This window comes from Haemaphysalis longicornis, unplaced genomic scaffold, assembly GCF_048455015.1.
Source record: "Haemaphysalis longicornis isolate Haplotype H1 unplaced genomic scaffold, Haemaphysalis longicornis Haplotype H1 scaffold_8, whole genome shotgun sequence".
In the NCBI taxonomy this organism is placed as follows: domain Eukaryota; kingdom Metazoa; phylum Arthropoda; class Arachnida; order Ixodida; family Ixodidae; genus Haemaphysalis; species Haemaphysalis longicornis.
The window spans coordinates 192,479,760-192,499,773 of record NW_027526445.1 but is presented as its reverse complement, the minus strand read 5'-3'; the positions used below and the strand labels follow the sequence as shown (position 1 = coordinate 192,499,773).

Sequence of the window (20,014 nt, the reverse complement as noted above, 5' to 3'; positions counted from 1 at the left end):
CGTTGTAAAGCAGAGATGCTGATGACTCGAAAGTTGCTTCGGAAAGGGCTATAAAATGAAAACGGTATCAAATATCTTTCGGGTTAGGTATGATCCGGATAAGTCGGTGAGGCATAACAATATTCATATGGTGCAAATAGAAAGTTCGACGTGAAAATGGTTCGGCTGCTGTTGTGTTGCGAAACAGAATTTTCTTAGGTAGGGCGTTTGCCTGAAGCTATGCGATGTGAGAATTGCGTGCTTATGGTGGTTGAAAAAAAAGAATAAGATGCTGATGAATCAAACGTTGGTTCCTAAATGAGTGTTAAGTGAATACGGTATCAAATATCTTTCTGTTGATGTATGATCTTGATAAAAGTGCGAGGGATAATGAGATGCATATGGTGCAAATATAAAGTGAGACGTGAAAATAATTCTGCGTGTGTTAGACGTGAAAATGGTACGGCAGGTGTTGTGTTCAAAACGGAATTTTCCATGGTACAGGCATTTGCCTAAAGCTAGGTGATATGAGAATTGTGTGAAAGATGCTGATTGAACTACGATACTGAGGTGCTATAAAAGCGAGAAAGTTCGTTCACAACTGAGTGTTGATAAAAATGTTTAAAATATCTTTCAAATGGTTTCAAATATCATAAAAAGTATGCGAAAGTTGGTTCACAAATGAGTGTAAAATGAAAATGGTATCGTATAGTTAATGAATGAGGTATGATGCAGATGAGCCACTGAGGCATAATGAGATGCATATTTCACAGATATCAACGTAAAAACGGCTTGGCGACAGTATTGCGAAACGGAATTTTCCAAAGTAGAGGCGTTTGCCACAAGCTATGCGATGTGAGAATTGTGTGGTTATGGCAGTTGGAAAACAAATGATATGCTGATGATTCGAAAATTGGTTCGGAAGTGAGTGTTAAATGAAAACAGTATCAAATATCTTTCGGTTGACGTATGATCCGGATAAGTCTATAAGGCATAATGAGATGCCTATGGTGCAAGTATAAAGTTAGATGTGCAAATGGTTTGGTTGATGTGTTGCGAAACTGAATTTTCCAAGGTAGGGGCGTTTGCCTGAAGCTATGCGATGTGAGAATTCTTTGGTTATGGTGGTTGTAAAACAAATCGGATTCTGATGAATCGAAAGTTAGTTTGGAAATGAATGTAAATGAAAACGGTATCAAATACATCTTTCCGTAGAGGTATGATCCGGATAAGTCGTCAAAGCTTAATGAGATGCATATGGTTTAAATACAAAGTTAAACGCGAAAATGGTTCGGCTGATGTGTTGCGAAACGGAATTTTTCAAGGTAGGGGCGTTTGACCGTAATCGTGCGATGTGAGAATTGTGTGGTTATGGTGGTTGGAAAACACATGAGAGGCTTACGAATTGAAAGTTGGTTCCGAAGTGAGTGTAAATTAAAAGGGTATGAAATATCTTTCGGTTGAGGTATGATCCGGATAAGTCAGTGATGCGTAATGATTTGCATATGGTGCAAATGTAAAGTTAGACGTAAAAATGGTTCAGCTGATGTTGCGAAATGGTATTTTCCATGGTAGAGGCAACTGCCTGAAACAATGCGATGAGAGAGTTGTGTTGTTATGGTGGTTGGAAAACTAATGAAATGCTGATAAATCGGAAATGAGTGTTAAATAAAAACGGTATCAAATATCTTTCGGTTGAGGTATGATCCAGAGGAGTCGATGAGGTATAATGAGATGCTATGGTGCAAATATAAAATTCAATGCTAAAATGGTTGGTTTGAGGTGGTCGCAAAATAATGTTTTCAAAGGTATTGGCGCTTGCCTGAGGCTATGCAATGAGAACTGCGCTGTGGTGGTTAGAAAACAAATGAGATGCTGATAAGTTACGGTACAAAGGTACTGTAAAAGAGAAAGTTGGTTCACAAAGGAGCGTTGAATGAAAACTATGAAATATCGTTCGGTCGAGGAATGATCCAGATGAGTCTGTGAGGCATAATGAGATGCATATTGTGTGGTTATGGTGGTTGGAAAACAAATTATATGCTGATAAAGCGAAAGTTGATTCAGAAAAGAGTGTTAAAAAAAACAGTATCAAACATCTTTCGGTCTAGATATAATCCGGATAAGTCTAGCATATGAGATGCTTATGGTGGAAGTATAAAGTTAGACGTGAAAATGGTTTGGTTGATGTGTTGCGAAACTGAATTTTCCACGTTAGGGGCGTTTGCCTGAAGCTATGCGATGTGAGAATTCTTTGGTTATGGTGGTTCGAAAAAAAATATGCTGATGAATTGAAAGTTGGTTCGGAAATGAGTGTTAAATAAAAACGTTATCAAATACCTTTTGGTTGAGGTATGATCCGAATAAGTCGTCAAAGCTTAATGAGATGGATATGGTTTAAATATAAAGTTAAACATGAAAATGGTTCAGCTGATGTGTTGCGAAACGGAATTTTTCAAGCTAGGGGTATTTGCCTGTAACCATGCGATGTGAGAATTGTGTGGGTATGGTGGTTGAAAAACACGAGAGGCTTACGAATTGAAAGTTGGTTCCGAAGTGAGTGTAAATTAAAAGGGTATCAAATATCTTTCGGTTGAGGTATGGTGTAGGTATGATCCGGACAAGTCAGTGAGGCATAATGATTTGCATATGGTGCAAATGTGAAGTTAGATGTAAAAATGGTTCAGGTGATGTTGCGAAAAGGTATTTTCTATGGTAGAGGCAATTGCCTGAAACGACGCGATGAGCGAGTTGTGTTGTTATGGTGGTTGGAAAACAAAAGAGATGCTGATGAATCGGAAATGGGTGTTAAATAAAAACGGTATCAAATATCTTGCGGTAAAGGTATGATCCAGAGGAGTCGATGAGGCATCATGAGATGCTATGGTTAAAATATAAAATTTAATGCGATAACGGTTGGTTTGAGGTGGTCGCAAAACGGAATTTTCCGAGCTATTGGCGTTTGCCTGAGGCTATGCAATCAGAACTGCACTGTGGTGGTTAGAAAACAAATGAGATGGTGATAAGTTACGGTACAAAGGCACTGTAAAAGAGAAAGTTGGTTTGCAAACGAGCGTTGAATGATAACTGTATCAAATATCGTTCGGTCGAGGAATGATCCAGATGAGTCGGTGAGGCATAATGAGATGCATATTGTGTGGTTATGGTGGTTGGAAAACAAGTGATATGCTGATAAAGCGAAAGTTGATTCAGAACAGAGTGTTAAAAGAAAACAGTATCAGAAATCTTTCGGTTGAGGTATAATCCGGATAAGTCTATAAGGCATAATGAGATGCTTACGGTGCATATATACAGTTAGACGTGAAAATGGTTCGGCAGGTGTTGTGCTGCGAAACGGAATTTTCCATGCTACAGGCGTTTGCCGCTAGGTGATATGAGAATTGTGTGGTTATGGTGGTTGGAAAACAGAGATGCTGATTGAACTACGATACCGAGCTGCTATAAAAGCGAAAAAGTTCATTCACAACTGAGTGTTGATAAAAATGTTTAAAATATCTTTAAATGGTTTCACATATCATAAAAAGTATGCGAAAGTTGGTTCACAAATGAGTGTAAAATGAAAATTGTATAATAAAGCTAATGAATCAGGTATGATGCAGATGAGCCACTGAGGCAAATGAGATGCATGTTTCGCAGATATCAATGTAAAAACGGCTTGGCGACAGTATTGCGAAACGGAATTTTCCAAAGTAGAGGCGTTTGCATGAAGCTATGCGATTGGTGAATTCCGTGGTTATAACGGTTCAAAACAAATGATATGGTGATAAATCGAAAGTTGGTTCGGAAATGAGTGTTAAATGAAAACAGTATGAAATATCTTTCGGTTGAGGTATGATCCGGATAGGTCTATAAGGCATAACGAGATGTTTATGGTGCTAGTATAAAGTTAGACGTGAAAATGGTTTGGTTGATGTGTTGCGAAACTGAATTTTCCACATTAAGCCGTTTGCCTGAAGTTATGCGATGTGAGAATTCTGTGGTTATGGTGGTTCTAAAAGACATCAGATGCTGATGAATCGAAAGTTAGTTTGGAAATGAATGTAAATGAAAACGGTATCAAATACATCATTCGGTAGTGGTATGATCCGGATAAGTCGATGAGGCATAATGAGATGCATATGGTGCAAATATAAAGTGAGACGTGAAAATGGCCCGGCTGATGTTGTGTTGCGGAACGGAATTGCTTGATGCTATGAGATGAGAATTACGTGATTGTGGTTAGAAAAAAAATGTGATGCTGATGAATTACGATACAAAAGTACTATAAAACAGAAAGTTGGTTCACAAATGAGTGTTCAACGAAATCGGTTTCAAATATATTTTGGTTAGGAATGGATCCAAATGAGTCGGTGAGGCATAATGAGATGCAAATTGGGCAAATGTCAATGGAAAAACGGTTTGGAGACGATGGTGCGAAGTGAAATTTTTCAAGGTGGAGACATTTTCCTGAAGCTATGCGAAGTGAGAAATGCGTGATTATGGTGGTTCAAAAAAAAATATGCTGATGAATGGAAAGTTGGTTCGGAAATGAGTGTTAAATAAAAACGGTATCAAATACCGTTTGTTTGAGGTATGATCCGGATAACTCGTCAAAACCTAATGAGATGCATATGGTTTAAATATAAAGTTAAACATGAAAATGGTTCGGCTGATGTGTTGCGAAACAGAATTTTTCAAGATAGGGGCGTTTGCCCGTTATCATGCGATGTGAGAATTGTGTGGTTATGGTGGTTGAAAAACACGAGAGGCTTACGAATTGAAAGTTGGCTCCGAAGTGAGTGTAAATTAAAAGGGTATCAAATATCTTTCTGTTGAGGTATGATCCGGATAAGTCAGTGAGGCGTAATGATTTGCATATGGTGCAAATGTAAAGTTAGGCGTAAAAATGGTTCAGCTGATGTTGCCAAATGGTATTTTCCATTATAGAGGCAATGGCCTGAAACGGTGCGATGAGCGAGTTGTGTTGTTATGGTGGTTGGAAAACAAAAGAGATGCTGATGAATCGGAAATTAGTGTTAAATAAAAACGGTATCAAATATCTTTCGGTAAAGGTATGATCCAGAGAAGTCAATGAGGCATAATGAGATGCTATGGCTCACATATAAAATTTAATGCGAAAACGGTTGGTTTGAGGTGGTCGCAAAACGGAATTTTTCGGGGTATTGGCGTTTGCCTTAGGCTATGCAATCAGAACTGCACTGTGGTGGTTAGAAAACAAATGAGATGGTGATAAGTTACGGTACAAAGGCACTGTAAAAGAGAAAGTTGGTTCACAAACGAGCGTTGAATGATAACTGTATCAAATATCGTTCGGTCGAGGAATGATCCAGATGAGTCGGTGAGGCATAATGAGATGCATATTGTAGGGTTATGGTGGTTTGAAAACAAATGATACGATTATAAAGCGAAAGTTTATTTGGAAAAGAGTGTTTGTAGGGTTATTGTGGTTTGAAAACAAATGATACGATTATAAAGCGAAAGTTTATTTGGAAAAGAGTGTTAAAAGAAAACAGTATCAAACATCTTTCGGTTGAGGGAAAATCTGGATAAGTCTATAAGGCATAATAAGATGCTTTTGGTGCAAATATACAGTTAGACGTGAAAATGGTTTGGCATGTGTTGTGTTGCGAAACGGAATTTTCCATGGTACAGGCGTTTGCCTTAAGCTAGGTGATATGAGAATTGTGTGGTTATGGTGGTTGGAAAACAGAGATGCTGATTGAACTACGATACCGAGGTGCTATAAAAGCGAAAAAGTTCGTTCACAACTGAGTGCTGATAAAAAATTTTAAAATATCTTTCATATGGTTTCAGATATAAAAAGTATACGAAAGTTCGTTCACAAATCAGTGTAAAATGAAAATGGTATCATATATCTAATGAATGAGGTATGATGCAGATGAGCCACTGAGGCATAAGAGGTGCATATTTCGCAGATATCAAGGTAAAAACGGCTTGGCGACAGTATTGCAAAACGGAATTTTCCAAGGTAGAGGCGTTTGCCTGAAGCTATGCGATTGGAGAATTGTGTGGTTATGGCGGTTGGAAAACAAATGATATGCTGATGATTCGAAAATTGGTTCGGAAGTGAGTGTTAAATGAAAACAGTATCAAATATCTTTCGGTTGAGGTATGATCCGGATAGGTCTATGAGGCATAATGAGATGCTTATGGTGCAAGTATAAAGTTAGACGTGAAAATGGTTTGGTTGATGTTTTGCGAAACTGAATTTTCCACGGTAGGGGCGTTTGCCTGAAGCTATGCGATGTGAGAATTCTGTGGTTATGGTGGTTCTAAAACAAATCAGATGCTGATGAATCGAAAGTTAGTTTGGAAATGAATGTTAATGACAACGGTATCAAATACATCATTCGGTAGAGGTATGATCCGGATAAGTCGTCAAAGCTTAATGAGATGCATATGGTTTAAATATAAAGTTAAACGTGAAAATGGTTCGGCTGATGTGTTGCGAAACGGAATTTTTCAAGGTAGGGGCGTTTGACCGAAACTATGCGATGTGAGAATTGTGTGGTTATGGTGGTTGAAAACCACATGATGAGAGGCTTATGAATTGAAAGTTGGTTCCAAAGTGAGTGTAAATTAAAAGGGTATCAAATATCTTTCGGTTGAGGTATGGTTGAGGTATGATCTGGATAAGTCAGTGAGGCATAATGATTTGCATATGGTGCAAATGTAAAGTTAGACGTAAAAATGGTTCAGCTGATGTTGCGAAATGGTATTTTCCATGGTAGAGGCAATTGCCTTAAACAACGCGATGAGAGAGTTGTGTTGTTATGGTGGTTGGAAAACAAGAGATGCTGATGATTCGGAAACGAGTTTTAAATAAAAACGGTATCAAATAATGTTCGGTTGAGGTATGATCCAGAGGAGTCGATGAGGTATAATGAGATGCTATAGTGCAAATATAAAATTCAATGCAAAAACGGTTGGTTTGAGGTGGTCGCAAAATAATATTTTCAATGAGATGTTATGGTGCAAATATAAAATTCAATGCGAAAACGGTTGTATGAGGTGGTCGCAAAATAATATTTTCAAAGGTATTGGCGTTAGCCTGAGGCTATGCAATGAGAACTGCGCTGTGGTGTTTAGAAAACAAATGAGATGCTGATAAGTTACGGTACAAAGGTACTGTAAAAGAGAAAGTTGGTTCACAAAGGAGCGTTGAATGAAAACTGTATCAAATATCGTTCGGTCGAGGAATGATCCAGATGAGTCTCTGAGGCATAATGAGATGCATATTGTGTGGTTATGGTGGTTGGAAAACAAATGATATGCTGATAAAGCGAAAGTTGATTCAGAACAGAGTGCTAAAAGAAAACAGTATCAAAAATCTTTCGGTTGCGGTATAACCCGGATAAGTCTATAAGGCATAATGAGATGCTTATGGTGCAAATATACAGTTAGACGTGAAAATGGTTCGGCAGGTGTTGTGCTGCGAAACGGAATTTTCCATGCTACAGGCGTTTGCCTTAAGCTAGGTGATATGAGAATTGTGTGGTTATGGTGGTTGGAAAACAGAGATGCTGATTGAACTACGATACCGAAGTGCTATAAAAGCGAAAAAGTTCATTCACAACTGAGTGTTGATAAAAATGTTTAAAATATCTTTAAATGGTTTCAGATATCATAAAAAGTATGCGAAAGTTGGTTCACAAATGAGTGTGAAATGAAAATGGTATCATAAAGCTAATGAATGAGGTATGATGCAGATGAGCCACTGAGGCAAATGAGATGCATGTTTCGCAGATATCAACGTAAAAACGGCTTGGCGACAGTATTGCGAAACGGAATTTTCCAAGGTTGAGGCGTTTGCCTGAAGCTATGCGATTGGTGAATTCCGTGGTTATAACGGTTAAAAACAAATGATATGGTGATAAATCGAAAGTTGGTTCGGAAATGAGTGTTAAATGAAAACAGTATGAAATATCTTTCGGTTGAGGTATGATCCGGATAGGGCTATAAGGCATAACGAGATGCTTATGGTGCTAGTATAAAGTTAGACGTGAAAATGGTTTGGTTGATGTGTTGCGAAACTGAATTTTCCACATTAAGCCGTTTGCCTGAAGTTATGCGATGTGAGAATTCTGTGGTTATGGTGGTTCTAAAAGACATCAGATGCTGATGAATCGAAAGTTAGTTTGGAAATGAATGTAAATGAAAACGGTATCAAATACATCATTCGGTAGTGGTATGATCCGGATAAGTCGATGAGGCATAATGAGATGCATATGGTGCAAATATAAAGTGAGACGTGAAAATGGCCCGGCTGATGTTGTGTTGCGGAACGGAATTGCTTGAAGCTATGAGATGAGAATTACGTGATGGTGGTTAGAAAAAAAATGTGATGCTGATGAATTACGATACAAAAGTACTATAAAACAGAAAGTTGGTTCACAAATGAGTGTTCAACGAAATCGGTTTCAAATATATTTTGGTTAGGAATGGATCCAAATGAGTCGGTGAGGCATAATGAGATGCAAATTGGGCAAATGTCAATGGAAAAACGGTTTGGAGACGATGGTGCGAAGTGAAATTTTTCAAGGTGGAGACATTTTCCTGAAGCTATGCGAAGTGAGAAATGCGTGATTATGGTGGTTCAAAAAAAAATATGCTGATGAATGGAAAGTTGGTTCGGAAATGAGTGTTAAATAAAAACGGTATCAAATACCGTTTGTTTGAGGTATGATCCGGATAACTCGTCAAAACCTAATGAGATGCATATGGTTTAAATATAAAGTTAAACATGAAAATGGTTCGGCTGATGTGTTGCGAAACAGAATTTTTCAAGATAGGGGCGTTTGCCCGTTATCATGCGATGTGAGAATTGTGTGGTTATGGTGGTTGAAAAACACGAGAGGCTTACGAATTGAAAGTTGGCTCCGAAGTGAGTGTAAATTAAAAGGGTATCAAATATCTTTCTGTTGAGGTATGATCCGGATAAGTCAGTGAGGCGTAATGATTTGCATATGGTGCAAATGTAAAGTTAGGCGTAAAAATGGTTCAGCTGATGTTGCCAAATGGTATTTTCCATTATAGAGGCAATGGCCTGAAACGGTGCGATGAGCGAGTTGTGTTGTTATGGTGGTTGGAAAACAAAAGAGATGCTGATGAATCGGAAATTAGTGTTAAATAAAAACGGTATCAAATATCTTTCGGTAAAGGTATGATCCAGAGAAGTCGATGAGGCATAATGAGATGCTATGGCTCACATATAAAATTTAATGCGAAAACGGTTGGTTTGAGGTGGTCGCAAAACGGAATTTTTCGGGGTATTGGCGTTTGCCTTAGGCTATGCAATCAGAACTGCACTGTGGTGGTTAGAAAACAAATGAGATGGTGATAAGTTACGGTACAAAGGCACTGTAAAAGAGAAAGTTGGTTCACAAACGAGCGTTGAATGATAACTGTATCAAATATCGTTCGGTCGAGGAATGATCCAGATGAGTCGGTGAGGCATAATGAGATGCATATTGTAGGGTTATGGTGGTTTGAAAACAAATGATACGATTATAAAGCGAAAGTTTATTTGGAAAAGAGTGTTTGTAGGGTTATGGTGGTTTGAAAACAAATGATACGATTATAAAGCGAAAGTTTATTTGGAAAAGAGTGTTAAAAGAAAACAGTATCAAACATCTTTCGGTTGAGGGAAAATCTGGATAAGTCTATAAGGCATAATAAGATGCTTTTGGTGCAAATATACAGTTAGACGTGAAAATGGTTTGGCATGTGTTGTGTTGCGAAACGGAATTTTCCATGGTACAGGCGTTTGCCTTAAGCTAGGTGATATGAGAATTGTGTGGTTATGGTGGTTGGAAAACAGAGATGCTGATTGAACTACGATACCGAGGTGCTATAAAAGTGAAAAAGTTCGTTCACAACTGAGTGCTGATAAAAAATTTTAAAATATCTTTCATATGGTTTCAGATATAAAAAGTATACGAAAGTTCGTTCACAAATCAGTGTAAAATGAAAATGGTATCATATATCTAATGAATGAGGTATGATGCAGATGAGCCACTGAGGCATAAGAGGTGCATATTTCGCAGATATCAAGGTAAAAACGGCTTGGCGACAGTATTGCAAAACGGAATTTTCCAAGGTAGAGGCGTTTGCCTGAAGCTATGCGATTGGAGAATTGTGTGGTTATGGCGGTTGGAAAACAAATGATATGCTGATGATTCGAAAATTGGTTCGGAAGTGAGTGTTAAATGAAAACAGTATCAAATATCTTTCGGTTGAGGTATGATCCGGATAGGTCTATGAGGCATAATGAGATGCTTATGGTGCAAGTATAAAGTTAGACGTGAAAATGGTTTGGTTGATGTTTTGCGAAACTGAATTTTCCACGGTAGGGGCGTTTGCCTGAAGCTATGCGATGTGAGAATTCTGTGGTTATGGTGGTTCTAAAACAAATCAGATGCTGATGAATCGAAAGTTAGTTTGGAAATGAATGTTAATGACAACGGTATCAAATACATCATTCGGTAGAGGTATGATCCGGATAAGTCGTCAAAGCTTAATGAGATGCATATGGTTTAAATATAAAGTTAAACGTGAAAATGGTTCGGCTGATGTGTTGCGAAACGGAATTTTTCAAGGTAGGGGCGTTTGACCGAAACTATGCGATGTGAGAATTGTGTGGTTATGGTGGTTGAAAACCACATGATGAGAGGCTTATGAATTGAAAGTTGGTTCCAAAGTGAGTGTAAATTAAAAGGGTATCAAATATCTTTCGGTTGAGGTATGGTTGAGGTATGATCTGGATAAGTCAGTGAGGCATAATGATTTGCATATGGTGCAAATGTAAAGTTAGACGTAAAAATGGTTCAGCTGATGTTGCGAAATGGTATTTTCCATGGTAGAGGCAATTGCCTGAAACAACGCGATGAGAGAGTTGTGTTGTTATGGTGGTTGGAAAACAAGAGATGCTGATGATTCGGAAACGAGTTTTAAATAAAAACGGTATCAAATAATGTTCGGCTGAGGTATGATCCAGAGGAGTCGATGAGGTATAATGAGATGCTATAGTGCAAATATAAAATTCAATGCGAAAACGGTTGGTTTGAGGTGGTCGCAAAATAATATTTTCAATGAGATGTTATGGTGCAAATATAAAATTCAATGCGAAAACGGTTGTATGAGGTGGTCGCAAAATAATATTTTCAAAGGTATTGGCGTTAGCCTGAGGCTATGCAATGAGAACTGCGCTGTGGTGTTTAGAAAACAAATGAGATGCTGATAAGTTACGGTACAAAGGTACTGTAAAAGAGAAAGTTGGTTCACAAAGGAGCGTTGAATGAAAACTGTATCAAATATCGTTCGGTCGAGGAATGATCCAGATGAGTCTCTGAGGCATAATGAGATGCATATGTGTGGTTATGGTGGTTGGAAAACAAATGGTATGCTGATGAATCGAAAGTTGGTTCGGAAATGAGTGTTAAATAAAAACGGTATCAAATACCGTTTGTTTGAGGTATGATCCGGATAACTCGTCAAAACCTAATGAGATGCATATGGTTTAAATATAAAGTTAAACATGAAAATGGTTCGGCTGATGTGTTGCGAAACGGAATTTTTCAAGGTAGGGGGCGTTTGCCCGTAATCATGCGATGTGAGAATTGTTTGGTTGTGGTGGTTGAAAAACACATGAGAGGCTTACGAATTGAAAGTTGGTTCCGAAGTGAGTGTAAATTAAAATGGTATCAAATATCTTTCGGTTGAGGTATGATCCGGATAAGTCAGTGAGGCGTAATGATTTGCATATGGTGCAAATGTAAAGTTAGACGTAAAAATGGTTCAGCTGATGTTGCGAAATGGTATTTTCCATGGGAGAGGCAATGGCGTGGAACGATGCGATGAGCGAGTTGTGTTGTTATGGTGGTTGGAAAACAAAAGAGATGCTGATGAATCGGAAATGAGTGTTAAATAAAAACGATATCAAATATCTTTCGGTAAAGGTTTGACCCAGAGGAGTCGATGAGGCATAATGAGATGCTATGGCTCACATATAAAATTTAATGCGAAAACGTTTTTTTTGAGGTGGTCGCAAAACGGAATTTTTTGAGGTATTGGCGTTTGCCTTAGGCTATGCAACCAGAACTGCACTGTGGTGGTTAGAAAACAAATGAGATCGTGATAAGTTACGGTGCAAAGGCACTGTAAAAGAGAAAGTTGGTTCACAAACGAGCGTTGAATGATAACTGTATCAAATATCGTTTGGTCGAGGAATGATCCAGATTAGTCGGTGAGGCATAATGAGATGCATATTGTGTGGTTATGGAGGTTGGAAAACAACTGATATGCTGATAATGCAAAAGTTGATTCGGAAAAGAGTGTTAAAAGAAAACTGTCAAATATCTTTCGGTTGAGGTTATAATCCGGAGAAGTCTATAAGGCATAATGAGATGCTTATGGTGCAAGTATAAACTTAGACGTGAAAATGGTTCGGCAGGTGTTGTGCTGCGAAACGGAATTTTCCATGGTACAGGCATTTGCCTTAAGCTAGGTGATATGAGAATTGTGTGGTTATGGTGGTTGGAAAACAGAGATGCTGATTGAACTACGATACCGAGGTGCTATAAAAGCGAAAAAGTTCATTCACAACTGAGTTTATAAAAATGTTTAAAATATTTTTAAATGGTTTCAGATATCATAAAAAGTATGCAAAAGTTGGTTCAGAAATGAGTGTAAAATGAAAATGGTATCATAAAGCTAATGAATGAGGTATGATGCAGATGAGCCACTGAGGCAAAAATGAGATGCATGTTTCGCAGATATCAACGTAAAAACGGCTTGGCGACAGTATTGCGAAACGGAATTTTCCAAGGTTGAGGCGTTTGCCTGAAGCTATGCGATTGGAGAATTGTGTGGTTATAAGGGTTGGAAAACAAATGATATGGTGATGAATCGAAAATTGGTTCAGAAATGAGTGTAAAAAAAACAGTATCAAATATCTTTCGGTTGAGGTATGATCCGGATAGGTCTATAAGGCATAATGAGATGCCTATGGTGCAAGTATAAAGTTGAACATGAAAATGGTTCGGCTGATGTGTTCCGAAACGGAATATTTCAAGCTAGGGGCGTTTGCCCGTTAATATGCGATGTGAGAATTGTGTGGTTATGGTGGTTGAAAAACACATGAGAGGCTTACGAATTGAAAGTTGGTTCCGAAGTGAGTGTAAATTAAAATGGTATCAAATATCTTTCGTTTGAGGTATGGTTGAGGTATGATCCGGATAAGTCAGTGAGGCATAGTGATTTGCATATGGTGCAAATGTAAAGTTAGACGTAAAAATGGTTCAGCTGATGTTGCGAAATGGTATTTTCCATGGGAGAGGCAATGGCGTGGAACGATGCGATGAGCGAGTTGTGTTGTTATGGTGGTTGGAAAACAAAAGAGATGCTGATGAATCGGAAATGAGTGTTAAATAAAAACGGTATCAAATATCTTTCGGTAAAGCTATGATCCAGAGGAGTCGATGAGGCATCATGAGATGCTATGGTTCAAATATAACATTTAATGCGAAAACGGTTGGTTTGAGGTGGTCGCAAAACGGAATTTTTCGAGGTATTGGCGTTTGCCTTAGGCTATGCAATCAGAACTGTGCTGTGGTGGTTAGAAAACAAATGAGATCATGACAAGTTACGGTGCAAAGGCACTGTAAAAGAGAAAGTTGTTTCACAAACGAGCGTTGAATGATAACTGTATCAAATATCCTTCGGTCGAGGAATGATCCAGATTAGTCGGTGAGGCATAATGAGATGCATATTGTGTGGTTATGGAGGTTGGAAAACAAATGATATGCTGATAATGCGAAAGTTGATTCGGAAAAGAGTGTTAAAAGAAAACAGTGTCAAATATCTTTCGGTTGAGGTTATAATCCGGATAAGTCTATAAGGCATAATGAGATGCTTATGGTGCAAGTATAAACTTAGACATGAAAATGGTTCGGCAGGTGTTGTGCTGAAATGGAATTTTCCATGCTACAGGCGTTTGCCTTAAGCTAGGTGATATGAGAATTGTGTGGTTATGGTGGTTGGAAAACAGAGATGCTGATTGAACTACGATACCGAAGTGCTATAAAAGCGAAAAAGTTCGTTCACAACTGAGTGCTGATAAAAATGTTTAAAATATCTTTCAAATGGTTTCAAATATCATAAAAAGTATGCGAAAGTTGGTTCACAAATGAGTGTAAAATGAAAATGGTATCATATAGCTAATGAATGAGGTATGATGCAGATGAGCCACTGAGGCATAATGAGATGCATATTTCGCAGATATCAACGTAAAAACAGCTTGGCGACAGTATTGCGAAACGGAATTTTCCAAAGTAGAGGCGTTTGCCTGAAGCTATGCGATGTGAGAATTGTGTGGTTATGGCGGTTGGAATACAAATGATATGCTGATGATTCGAAAATTGGTTCAGACATGAGTGTTAAATGAAAACAGTATCAAATATCTTTCGGTTAGGGATGATCCGGATAAGTCTATAAGGCATAATGAGATGCTTATCGTGCAAGTATAAAGTTAGACGTGAAAATGGTTTGGTTGATGTGTTGCGAAACTGAATTTTCCACGGAAGGGGCGTTTGCCTGAAGCTATGCGATGTGAGAATTCTGTGGTTATGGTGGTTGTAAAACAAATCAGATGCTGATGAATGGAAAGTTAGTTTGGCATCAAATACATCATTCGGTAGAGGTATGATCCGGATAAGTCGATGAGGCATAATGAGATTCATATGGTGCAAATATAAAGTGAGACGTGAAAATGGCCCGGCTGATGTGTTGCGGAACGGAATTGCTTGAAGCTATGCGATAAGAATTGCGTGATGGTGGTTAGAAAAAAAATGCGATGCTGATGAATTACGATACAAAAGTACTATAAAGCAGAAAGTTGGTTCACAAATGAAAACGGTATCAAATATCTTTTGGTTGAGGTATGATCCAGATGAGTGAGATGCAATAATGAGATGCAAATTAGGCAAATGTCAAGGTAAAAACGGTTTGGCGACAATGGTGCGAAGTGAAATTTTTCAAGGTGGAGACATTTTCCTGAAGGTATGCGAAGTGAGAAATGCGTGATTATGATGGTTCGAAAAAAAATATGCTGATGAATCGAAAGTTGGTTCGGAAATTAGTGTAAATAAAACGGTATCAAATACCTTTTGTTTGAGGTATGATCCGGATAAGTCGTCAAAGCATAATGAGATGCATATGGTTAAAATATAAAGTTAAACGTGAAAATGGTTCGGCTGATGTGTTGCGAAACGGAATTTTTCAATGTAGAGGGGCGTTTGCCCGAAACTATGCGATGTGAGAATTGTGATTATGGTGGTTGGAAAACAAATGAGATGCTGATTGAACTACGATACCGAAGTTATGAAAGCAATAAAGTTTATTTTCATCTGAGTGTTAATAAAAATCAAAAAAAGGTGGGAACGAGATACAGAATTTGGAGAAGTATAATTAGATGCAGGTGGTGCAAAAAAAAATAGACCTGAGAATGGTTGTGCTGAGGTTGTGACGCGAAACAAAATGTTTCTTGGTAGAGGCTTTTGCCTGATGTGCAATTGCGAGAATTACAGGTATATGGTGGTTGGAAAACAAATGAGATAGTGATGAATTGTGGTATACTATAAATGCGAAAGTTGGTTCACAAATGAGTGTAATATAAAATGGTATCATATAGCTAATGGATGAGGTATGATGCAGATAAGTCGTTGAGGCATAATAAGATGCATATGGTGCAAACATCAATGTGAAAATGGTTTTACTGAACTTTTGCAAAAAAAATTTCCTATGTAGAGGCGTTTGTCTGAAGCTATGAGATGTCAGAATTGTATCGTTAGGGTGGTTGAAAAAAAAAGAGATGCTGATGAATCGAAAGTTGTTACGGAAATAAGTGTTAAATGAAAAAGTATCATGCGGATAAGTCGCTTAGACATAATGAGATGCCTATGGTAGAAATATAAAGTTAGACGTGAAAATGGTCGGCTGGTGTTGTGCTGGAAAATGGAATTTTCCAAGGTAGAGGCGTTTGCCTGAGGGTAGGCGATATGAGAATTTTGTGGTTATGGTGGTTGGAAAACAAATGAGATGCTGCCGAATCACGATACAAAGGTAGTATAAAGGAGAAGGTTGGTTAACAAATGAGTGTTAAATGAACACGGTGTCAATATCTTTCGGTTGAGGTATGATCCGGATAAGTCACTGAGGCGCAATGAGATGCATATGGCGCACATATAAAGTTAAACGGGAAAATGGTTCGGCTGATGTTTTGTTGCGAAAGTGAATTTTCAAAGTTACAATCATTTGTCCGGAGCATTGCGATGTGAAAATTGCTTTGTTACGGTGGTTAGAAAACGAATGAGATTCTGACGAATCACAACAAAAAATAGTATAAAAGAGAAAGTTGGTTCACAAATGAGCTTTGAATGACAACGGTATCAAATATCTTCTGGTTGAGGTATGATGCTGATGTGTCGGTGAGGCATAATGAGATGCTATGGTGCAAATATAAAATTCAATGCGAAAACGGTTGGTTTGAGGTTGTGTCGCAAAACAGAATTTGCCAAGGTATTGCCGTTCCCCTGAAGCTATTCGAAGAGAATTGCGTAATGTAGGTTAGAAAACAAACGAGATAGTGATAAATTCGTTGCACAATGGTACTGTAAAAGAGAAAGTTGGTTCACAAATGAGCATTGAATAAAAATGGTATCAAATATTTTTCGTTATGGAATGATCCCGATGAGATGGCGAGGCATAATGAGATGTATATTGTGCAAATATCATGGTAAAAACAGTTTGGCGATGGTGTTGCAAAATGAAATTTTTCAAGGTAGGAGCGTTTGCCTGAAGCTATGCGATGTGAGAAATGCATGGTTATTATAAGAAGGTGGTTCCCAAATGAATGTTAAATGAAAATGGTTTTAAATATCTGTCAGTTGAGGTATGATCCGGATAAGTCGGTGAGGCATAATGAGATGGATATGGTGCACATATAAAGTTAGACGTGAAAATGGTTAGGCTGATGTTGTGTTTCAAACGGAATTTTCCAAGGTGAGGGCGTTTGCGTGAAGGTATGTGATGTGAGAATTAGAATTGGGTGATTATGGTAATTGGAAAACAAATGAGATGCTGATTTGAACCAGGATACCATGGTGATATAAAAGCGAAAAAGTTTATTTCCAACTGAGTTTTGATAAAAATATCTTTCAAATGGTTTCAAATATCAAAAAAAGGTATGAACCAGATACGGAAATTGGTGAAGTATAATTAGATGCAGTGTGCAAAAAAAAAAATAGACCTGAGAACAGTTTAGCTGAGGTTGTGACGCAAAACAAAATTTTTCTTGGTTGAGGCTTTTGCCTGACGTGAGATTGCTAGAATTGCGGGTTTATGGTGGTTGGAAAACAAATGAGATACTGATGAATTGCGATATACTTTAAGTGCGAAAGTTGGTTCACAAATGAGTGTAATTAAAATTGGTATCATATAGCTAATGGATAAGGTATGATGCAGATGAGTCGAAGTGTTGTAAAAAAAATTTTTCAAGGTGGGGGCGTTTGCGTGAAGCTATGCGATGTGAGGATGTGTGGGTATGGTGGTTTGAAAACTAACTAGATGCTGATGAATCGAAAGTTCATTCGGAAATGAATGTTAAATGAAAACGGTATCAAATATCTTTCGATTGTGGTATGATCCGGATTAGTCCGTGAGGCATAATGAGATGCATATGGTGCACATATAAAGTTAGACGTGCAAATAGTTCTGGTGATGTGTTGCGAAACGGAATTTTGAAGGCATGTGGTGGGTAGAAAACAAATGAGATACAGGCTTTTGCCTGAAGCAGTGGGGATTGCTGCAAGACCATGGTTATGGCTTACTGAGAAGCAAATGGGTTTCTGATTGAAGTGCGATGCAAGGGTAAAAGGTGAAGGTTGGTTTACAATTGAGTGTGGAGTAAAAGCAGTTTCACAGATATTAGATTTCTGTTTAGGTATAATGCAGATGAGTCTAAGGTAAAATTAGATGCATGTAGTATGCAAGAAATATGTGAAAAGTAGAGCTATAATGAATAGAAAATAAGCATTGCCTTACATGTAATTTTAGTTTAGGTGTAATGCAAATAATTCTGTGAGGCAAAATGAGATGCGCGTGTTCTATAAACGATTATACGTGAAAGTGGTTTGATGGAGGTTGTGATGCAAAACGGAATTTTGTGAAATAGAGGCACTTAGCTGAAGCTGTGTGGTTCCAAAAAGACTGGTTGTGGAGATTGGAAAGCAAGTAGTGTTGCATTACAGTGAATGTATAATGCAAATGAGTTACATCTGGAACTTCCTGCACCATAGATGTCCTGCATTTTTTTTGTGCTTTCTTTTTTAACTTGCTTGTTTTACTTTTTTTATCACATCCTTCTCCTTAAAGTAGGCTTTCAGTCATTGCATACCTGCTTGCAGCGATGCAGTCTTTACAGGCTTTTATAGTGCGCATTGTGTTGCAAAACCGTGGGGTGTCTCCCATTAGCATATATTGGTTTAAAAAAATTCAGTAACTTCTATATTTTAAGCCTTGTTCCAGAAATCTTAAACTAACATCTGAGTAGCTTCAAGTGGCTCCAAAGTAAATGCAGGAAATAACTGCCTCTTGCAAATTTCTGAGCTCATTTGTCGACACGACTAGTACTATCTTGTTTTTCAGCATGTAGTTCCTGTTGACTTTTTGTGCTCTAGGTTTCCTTAGTTACCTTGTCTGATTTTCGAGTGAAAATTCTACTGTCGTGGCCATATTATTCAGCACAATTGAAACATCTTTTTAGTGAGCTTGTGCAGGGTCATGTTCTGGACACATCAAATTAAGCTAGCTGTTGCAAGGTGGCATGGTACAGAATAAGCTTTCAATACTAAGCTTCTGATGATAACAATTGTAATTCCTAAGTGTTTATCATCCAGTTTTACTAGACCTTGATTAAATAAAATAATTAAAATAAATTAAAATTCGTGTTCAATTTCCCATAACTAGTTTGAGCAAGCAATCCAACTTGTTTGACCTTTAATGAATTGGTAATTTTAATATCGATTATTGTAATTACATATAAAATATTTATGCAGGAATAGATAATTGCTAATAAATACCATGCATTTTAATATTAAAGGTGCCGTGAGGAGTCCAGCATTTTAAAAAGAAATGAAATCCACAGCAGGATATTAATGGGCTTATTCTGCTCTTGCCTGAGGTGGTAAAGCAGTGGGGGCTTTCAGGATTGCATCAGAGGTGGTGACAGACTTGCAGGATCACCAGAGGAACCGTCTTTGAAGATTACTTTCCTAAGACCCGGTTCTCTCGGGATCAGGGCAGACTTTGACGGTTGCCGCACGTGTAATTTGGCTTGAGAAGATCTAGAAGCAGCAAGTGTTCCTGTGTGGACGAATAAAGAGCCCAGTGGTGAGGAAATCGGGGCAGGTGCGAGGGGAGCAGGGAGCCTGCCAACCAAAATCATGCGGCAATGCCTCAGAGTCTGCCCTGCTAACACTCTGGCTTCGTCCCCAGAGCTCTCAAGCTTTATGGCGGCATTGAAGCAACAATACTGATTTTAGCAATGCTATATTAGATTGGATAAACATAAAACAATAGTGGTGTTAACAAGATGTAGGAATATTGAAAAAAAAAAAAAAAAAAAACCCTGCTACGATGCTGTTCATGCATGTCCTGCATTTATTGCCGAGGTAAGTATACTATGGTGTTTAAGATTATTGATTCCCCAAATGTTATTTGCAGTTGTATTAATTGGCATATCAATAAGTTAAAGCATGAAACCGACAACGAGTGCAGGATTTGGATGTGTATGCCCATATTTTATTCAGATTCTTGTCTTTGCAGTTACTAATAATACCTCTATGAAGCTTGCTTTACCTGTTCTATGTCTAATTTTTCTTCTTCTTACAGTGCTTACATTCTTGCTGATTGAGTCAATAAAATTTACTCAAACAGA

General features: G+C 38.0%; 1 long non-coding RNA gene across 1 annotated transcript in view; it reads left to right on the top strand.

Moving 5' to 3' along the window:
• The window catches only part of LOC144149859 (uncharacterized), a 108,490-nt gene extending 88,476 nt beyond the window's left edge, over positions 1–20,014 (top strand). The window contains exon 2 of the long non-coding RNA XR_013318377.1: positions 1–20,014. This exon is cut by the window's left edge and continues 34,079 nt beyond it. This is a non-coding gene — a long non-coding RNA (uncharacterized LOC144149859).